This window comes from Medicago sativa, chromosome 3 (genome assembly GCF_051527215.1).
Source record: "Medicago sativa cultivar Bolivia chromosome 3, Bolivia_mono, whole genome shotgun sequence".
NCBI lineage: Eukaryota > Viridiplantae > Streptophyta > Magnoliopsida > Fabales > Fabaceae > Medicago > Medicago sativa.
The window spans coordinates 25,324,798-25,332,057 of NC_140751.1; the positions used below are offsets into that span (position 1 = coordinate 25,324,798).

General features: G+C 35.4%; 1 long non-coding RNA gene across 1 annotated transcript; it reads left to right on the top strand.

Moving 5' to 3' along the window:
- Positions 1–787: 787 nt before the first annotated feature.
- Positions 788–3,186, top strand: LOC146936641 (uncharacterized). The gene is made up of 2 exons (XR_015033199.1): positions 788–933; positions 3,022–3,186. It is a non-coding gene; the product is annotated as an uncharacterized LOC146936641 (long non-coding RNA).
- The last annotated feature ends 4,074 nt before the right edge of the window (positions 3,187–7,260 follow it).

Sequence of the window (7,260 nt, forward strand, 5' to 3'; positions counted from 1 at the left end):
GCCCTTGCTAGGCATTTTACAGGGAGTAAGGATTAACTTCCGGGGTTACTCCACTCGGGACTAATCCATAAAATGAATTCAAGATAATTGTCTGTTACACGCTAACATAATCAATGAAGCTGACAATGCATATTCATCATACATTTATGTGTTATGTCTTAGAGCCTTGGCATCGACTGTCAAGAACTAGAAAGAATTTAGAAGTAGAAAGTTAAGAAATAGCAAGCTAGAAAGAGCCACTTTTGTGGCAAGAGATGATATGTTGTTAGATGCAACATATTCAAGTAAGCAAGTTCAGAGAGTTATACCGTCGACGATCCTAGGTTTCCCCTAATCGTCCGGTTAGAGTCGTGTCATGACTTTAGCAAGTGAAGGCCTTGATGCGAAGTGTAACGCCCTCCTTTTTATTTAATTATTTTAATTAGTTTTAGAATATATTTATATGATTGGTATGATTTACATGATTTATGTGATATTTTGTTATGTTATATGTTGGTATTTACTAGCATAATATAATTGTTATTTGGTGTAGAAATATATTTGTTATAGATATATTTGTTATTTGGTGTAGAAATATATTTGTTATTTGTTAGAGATATATTTGTTATTGGTGCATTATTATTATTAAGTGGGGGAGAGATATATTTAATTTAGAAATAAATAAGATTATGAGGAATAGAGTAGTTTTGAGGTGTAAGAGAAATAAGAAGGGGGTTAGAATAGAAAGAAGAATAAGTTGTTGGGCCAAAATAGATTTAGGAAGAGCGTTTAGTATTATAAATAGAGAAGCTTAGGTTAGAAAGAGTTTACCTTAAACCGCTTTTTTGGAAAAGAGGAGAACAAGAAAGAAGAGAAGAGAAGAGAAAAGTCAAGAGAAGAGGAGAAGACCTTAGGAAAGAAGAACGCTGCTGCTGATTCAGGAATTAATCTAAGGTGAGGGTGAGACTATCTTGCATTAATATTAAGTTGTTAAATCATTAGATTACATCTAACAAGTTGGGGAAAGTTTGTGAGAATTTGAGAATTAGGGTTTTGAGAGAGATTTGATGATTAGATGATGAAAACTTGTTGAATTGATGTAGAAATTGTATACAGTCCTTAGATAACCCATATGATGATTATTGGATGTAGTTTTGAGGTTAGAACCATGGAATTGGATGAGATGTTGGTGAGTTTAAGAATTAGGGTTTAATAATTGTAATAGGTTGTTAATAGATATGAGAACCCTTTGAATTTGCATACAGTAAGTTGATGAATAATTAGTGTTCTAATGATAGGGCAATCATAGGGTAATGATTAGGGTCAAGTTTGGAGAGTATTGGATCGAATAAGAAGTGGAAAAGATTTCCCCAAAGCGAAATCGCAGCTGAACTGCGATTTTGCTGTCAATGTGCAAAATGCGTTTTTATTGTCTCAGTTTGACAAGTTTAAGTTCTGAACTGGGTTTAGGTGTAAACACGAAAGTTGTAGGTATGGATGTTAGCTTTCTAATGTCGTTGGTCTCACGTCAATAGGATTTATAGAACTTGAGTTATGGTCAAATTACTGCACATAGGTCACAGTGAATTTTTATGGACTTTCAGCACAACTTTTCCGAATTTAAAATAAAAACTGGTATTGATCGGTACAGAATTGGTCTTAGGAGTAAACATCAAAGTTTTAGATAATTTTGTTAGCTTTCTAGTGGCTTTGGTTTGACGTGAAAATGATGTTTGGTCTGTGAGTTATGATGAAAATACTACAGGGAGGTCTTAGCAAAATTGTACGGTGACAGCATTCTCTGTTTCATGTTTTTACGTTTTGTTCATATGTTTCTGTTTTGAATTGATCTTTGTTGTAAACGTGAAAGTTGTTGATATTTTTGATATATTTCCAATAGTTTTGGTTTGACATGAAAATATGTTGTGGATAATTTATTATGTTTTTACAAAGATACATAGTGAATTATTGTTGATGTTTAAATACGATGTTATATGAAGTTGTTTATGATTGATGAATATGATGTTTTAAGATGTTGTTTATTATCAGTTGATATTGTTATATTATGATATGACATGAATTATTTATGTGATCCATATGTTGTCAAGATGTTAAGACGTTAAGATGATAAGAGTTGTTAAGTCGTCAAGTCGTTATGAAGTCATCAAGTTATTAAGATGTTATGTTGTCAAGATATCAAGATGTTAGGATGTCATAGATGCTCATGAAGTTGTCTAAGTTGTAGGAAGTTGAGTCCATTGCATACTCATTAAAGTTGGGGGCTTTAGGTCCGGCAGCCTTGTGCTCATTAAAGTTGGGGGCTTTAGGCCCGGCAGCCTTGTGCTCATTAAAGTTGGGGGCTTTAGGCCCGGCAGCCTTTGTGCTCAAACTACGTTGGGGGCTTTAAGCCCGGCAGCTTTATGCTCACATGTTGAAGAGCCTAATTACGCTCATTTATGTTGTTGAATGGTACCACATGCATTTGCATAGTTTTAAGATGATTTAAGATGTGAAGTTGTCGAGTTGTCAAGTTGTTAAGTTGTCAAGATGCTAAGATGATTTGAGATGTTAAGAGTTACATAGTCGAGTTGAGTTGCATTGTCGAGTTAAGTGAGGTTTGATTATGAAGTTTGATTGTGATTTGATGATTATGATTTAATGATGATGTTTGTTTATGAAGTTGATTATGAACTTGATTATGAAGTTGCTTTCGATAAATGCTATGTTTTGATAATGATACTTATGTGAATTATATGATTATGCTTACGATTATATTTGGTGTTAGATATTGATGCTTATGATCATGATTTAAGATAAGATATTTTATGAATAATAATTGAGATTACTTGATGAAGTATATGACTAATGTAGGAAGGATAATGACACTAGTTAAGGAAGTTTAAGTTGTTAGATATGATTAATGAATTATAAGATGTTTAAGTTGTTGAATGTACTTTATATGATTTATATGCTTAATATTATTGTTTGAGAAATCTCACCCCTCTGCTTGGAAATGTTGCTCTTCGTATGGGTAACTTGCAGGTAACCAGGATTAGTTGCGGTCGTGAGTGGACTCCTCACAAGTGTGTCTTAGGTGCTCTGATACGTAACGGGATGAGATTATGTCTTTACTTTCTGTTCCTTACGTATTACTTATGGATTTTTATGAATAAATGTTGAACAAGACTTATGAGATTTTTATGTTGAGGCATGCGTGCCAAAGATTATTTTTACTGTTGAACTAATTTCCGCTGCGAAGTTTTGAATTACTTATGTTCAATGATTTTGAAGAATAAATTGTTATTTATTCAGTTTATGAATTTTTAAGAAGTGTAGCATTCCGTTTAAAAGTTGTTGAACTCTGATTTTAAATAAGAAATTTTTACGTTGGGAAAACGGGGTGTTACACGAAGGACGTATCTTGGCATTGCGGTTTTAGTTCCCCCTTAACCGCCATGACACGTATAAGAAGAGAAGCCTATAACAAGTAAGATAAGCCTATGACGAGCCTAGCATGCACTATCGTCTAGGGAAGCAAGACTCCACACATGTATAATCAACCATCAGGTTGTATTGTAGACACGTGGTGACCTTAGGTTTCCCCCGTGGTTGCCTATAGCCTAGGGTTAGGTGGAACTCACTGAGACATTATGTCTCATCCCAATCCTTATTTGTTTTAGATATCAGGTTGGTTTAGCAAGCTAGTAGCCGGATGGATGTTTCAGCAAGTGTTCGTTCGTACCAGCTGCAACATGACATGGATGTTCAAGGATGCATATATCATATTTTAGAAAAGTTGAGTTGTAACCTTATTGTACGAACACATTTGTTGCATATGATATTCATTCGAAGTCATTATGTTGTAAATTTTTAATGTACCCAGTACTAAACTAATACACATGCTAGACTTTCTAGATACGTCTAGTATGGGTGTTACAAATTCCTTCTTCAGAAGCCTTTAGATCCAATAGAGTTGATTCTTGTTGTTTCATTAAATCAACATACTTTTCTTTTAAATCCTTCAACTCATTGGTTCTTACTTTAAAGTGTGTAAGGAGTTCTTTAAGAGACTCAATCAATTCTTCTTTGGGAATTTTAGAATATACCTCATTTTCTTCTTCTGAATCTGATTCTGATCCAGCTTCTGAAGTTGTTGTTGCTACCAAACCAACAGCTATCTTTGCATCTTCATCAGCTTCCTCTTTATCAAATCCAGATTCACTTCCCAAATCATCCCAGGTGGCCATTAAACTCTGTTTAATATGCTTCTTGAATTTGCTTGGTTTGAAAGTTGACTTTTTTGACTTGTCATTTGCCTTATCCTTCTGAAGATCAGGGCAATCAACAATGAAATGTCCAGGCTTCTTACAGTTGAAGCAACCCTTCTGATCTTCTCTCTTTGAGCTTCTGGAGTTACTCCTTCTGGTTAGAAACTTTCTATTCTTCTTGGTCAGATACTGCAGTTTGTTGGAGAGCATAGCCATCTCAGCAGCATCTTCTTCAGAATCTGAACCAGATGGTTCTTCTTCTTCAGATTCAGCTACTTTGAGAGCTTTTGATGACTTGCCTTGGATGGAAGAGCTATTGATTTACTCTTCTTAGTAGACTCATGTTCATTAAGACTTAAGTCATGAACTTTGTGATAACTAACAAGATTTTTAACACTTAAAGTGTTTAAATCTTGACCTTCCTCAATGGCAGTCACCTTTGGTCTCCATCTAGCAGGCAAGCTTCTGAGTATCATGCTCACATGATCAGAAGCAACATAACTCTTCTTCAGTATTTGAAGTCCAGAGAGCAGGGTTTGAAACCTTGAGTACATCTCTTCAATAGTTCATCATCCTTCATCTTGAACAACTCATACTGATGAACCAGCTGAAGAGCCTTTGCTTCTCTAACTTTCTTGCTGCCTTCATAGTTAGCACAAAGAGAAGAAAACATTGCTTTAGCAGTTGATTTGTCACTCATCTTCATGTATTCTGCTTTAGGTATAGCAGTGACAAGTGCTCCTCTGATAATATGATGCTTCTTGTAAAGTTTCTTCAAGGCAGGAGTATGTTTCTTTCTATCAACATCAGCTCCTTCTTCATCAAGAACCAAGTCACCAACTCCTTCTTCAAGTATATCCGATAGCTGTAGAAATTGGTTCTCCACCAAGAAAATTCTCCAGGATCACCATTGAACTTAGGAATCTTTCCAAAGTTAGATTTCTTGTTGTCAACATAATCATGTGCAACAGTAGTATGACTAGGACCAGATCCATTAGGAGATTCACCAGACATGTTTTTCTCAGATCTTTTTCTGTTACACTGTTAAGTGTTAAGACAACAGACCAAGGCTCTGATACCAGTTGAAGGGGAGGAAAAACACAACAAGGGGGGTTGAATTGTGTTAGATTTTTCTTCGTTTCTCCTAAACTGAAGCACACTGATCAGAAGCAAAGTGAGACATCTTCTAAAGTGATATTCAGAATCTAAATGCAGCGGATAAAAATAGAGAAAGAGAAGAAGAAAGACACAAAGCAATTATACTGGTTCCTTCCACAATTCGGAAGTAGTCCAGTCCCCCTTGCACTTCCAAGGAGAGTTCACTATAATGTAATATCTAATTACAATTCCTCAAGCACACAGCAAGAGACTTCCTTTGCTCAAGCACACTTTGCAAGAGTCTTTCTATGATCAAGAACACAATCAAGAGACTTCTATGCTCAAGCACAAAAGCAAGAGACTTTTAAACAAACAAAATTACACAGAAAATTGTTTGAGGTTGAACACTTGATATACAATCAGAGGTGCTCACAATACAAATCAGATACAGACTCTAAGACTTAAGAATTTCTAAGATGTGAACTTGAAAACAAAAATTCTAAGTGACTTTGAAAGCAGAACAATTTCAGCAGAGTTTTGGCGCTTGTAAATTGTAGTTGAGTCGTATGCCAATCACTAAGTCTTCATTCCTTTATATAGAGGTGTGAAAGAGACGTTGTGAAATTGCCAGAACATCAAAAAGAGTTGTTTTTGAAGTTTGATCTTTCACCAATGATCTTTTGCCTGATTCGGTTGTTGTCCTATGAAGAACCAATTTCAAATCCATTCCAGTTGAGAGGGAACATTTCTGCAGGCTTGGTTGTATCTTCAGAGCCGTTATTTTGTCTTGTAGCGGAGACACAAAAACAAAGTAGTGGAGAAGGTGGTTGTACAGTTCGTACAAAGTACAATGCCAACGCTCTTGTTCCTTTTGCAAGCAAATCCCTTCAAATACTTTTAAAATGACCGTTGCAAAGTTCCACTAGTCTTCCGCAATCTTTAGACCGTTGTAATCCATGCAACAACTCTTGAAATCTTGAATTCTCCAAATTCAGTTGATCTTCAGCTTCTGGTGAAAATGGCTTCTGATGAGGCAGCGTCTGATGACGTGGCACTTCAAGACCTCTAGTCTTCAGGAGCTTCTAGTCTTCAAGAGCGCATTGCCTTCAGGAGCTTCTAAGCTTCAATCTTGTTGATTCCTTTGCTCTTTATTTGCTCATTCAGAACCTTTGTATGATATAAATTTTTGTCTATGGTCCTGTACACTTGAACAAATATTAGCAATTCCAATTGTCAATTTTTAATACCTTGTTATCATCAAAATTCTAAAGGTTTATTGTTAAACACATTTTGTTCCAACAGAACTTGCTTCACCGTCAAGGAATACAACACTTTTCACAACTCTCCTTAGACTGTTCTCTCATTTCCATTAATGACTTGATCGTCGGAGTGCTAACGTTCCTACATGCAGCTTTTGTTCCACCACAGAAGACACTTCATCGCTGCACTGGAAGCCGTTACCGATCATCGGAGCATTTTCCACAACCGTTGCAACACAACTGTTCTCACCGGACAGATCAAAAGTTAGCTTTTAAAAGGTTAAGGTAAGAGGAAAGTTTATATTCACCATTTAGAGATTGTGAGTGATAGAGTGGTTATGAGTCATGTCTGATTATGTGATTTTCATGAAATTGGTGTTATTTTAAATTGATTTTCGTGCTAATCGTCTTTAAATGCAAATTATGCTAAATGAATGATTGTTGTTTCTTGAGGTGATAAATACTTGATGATGATTATGGTGATGATGATTTTGGTAAAGATGATTTATTGATGATATTAAATTCATGATGGTGTGTATACATATGTGTATGAAATGATGATGAAAGGTGTTGATGTTGAATAGTGAGGATGAGCATATATAAATGTATAAAGTGTTGATGTACTTGTGTTATAATGTTTGAATATATGCGGTGTT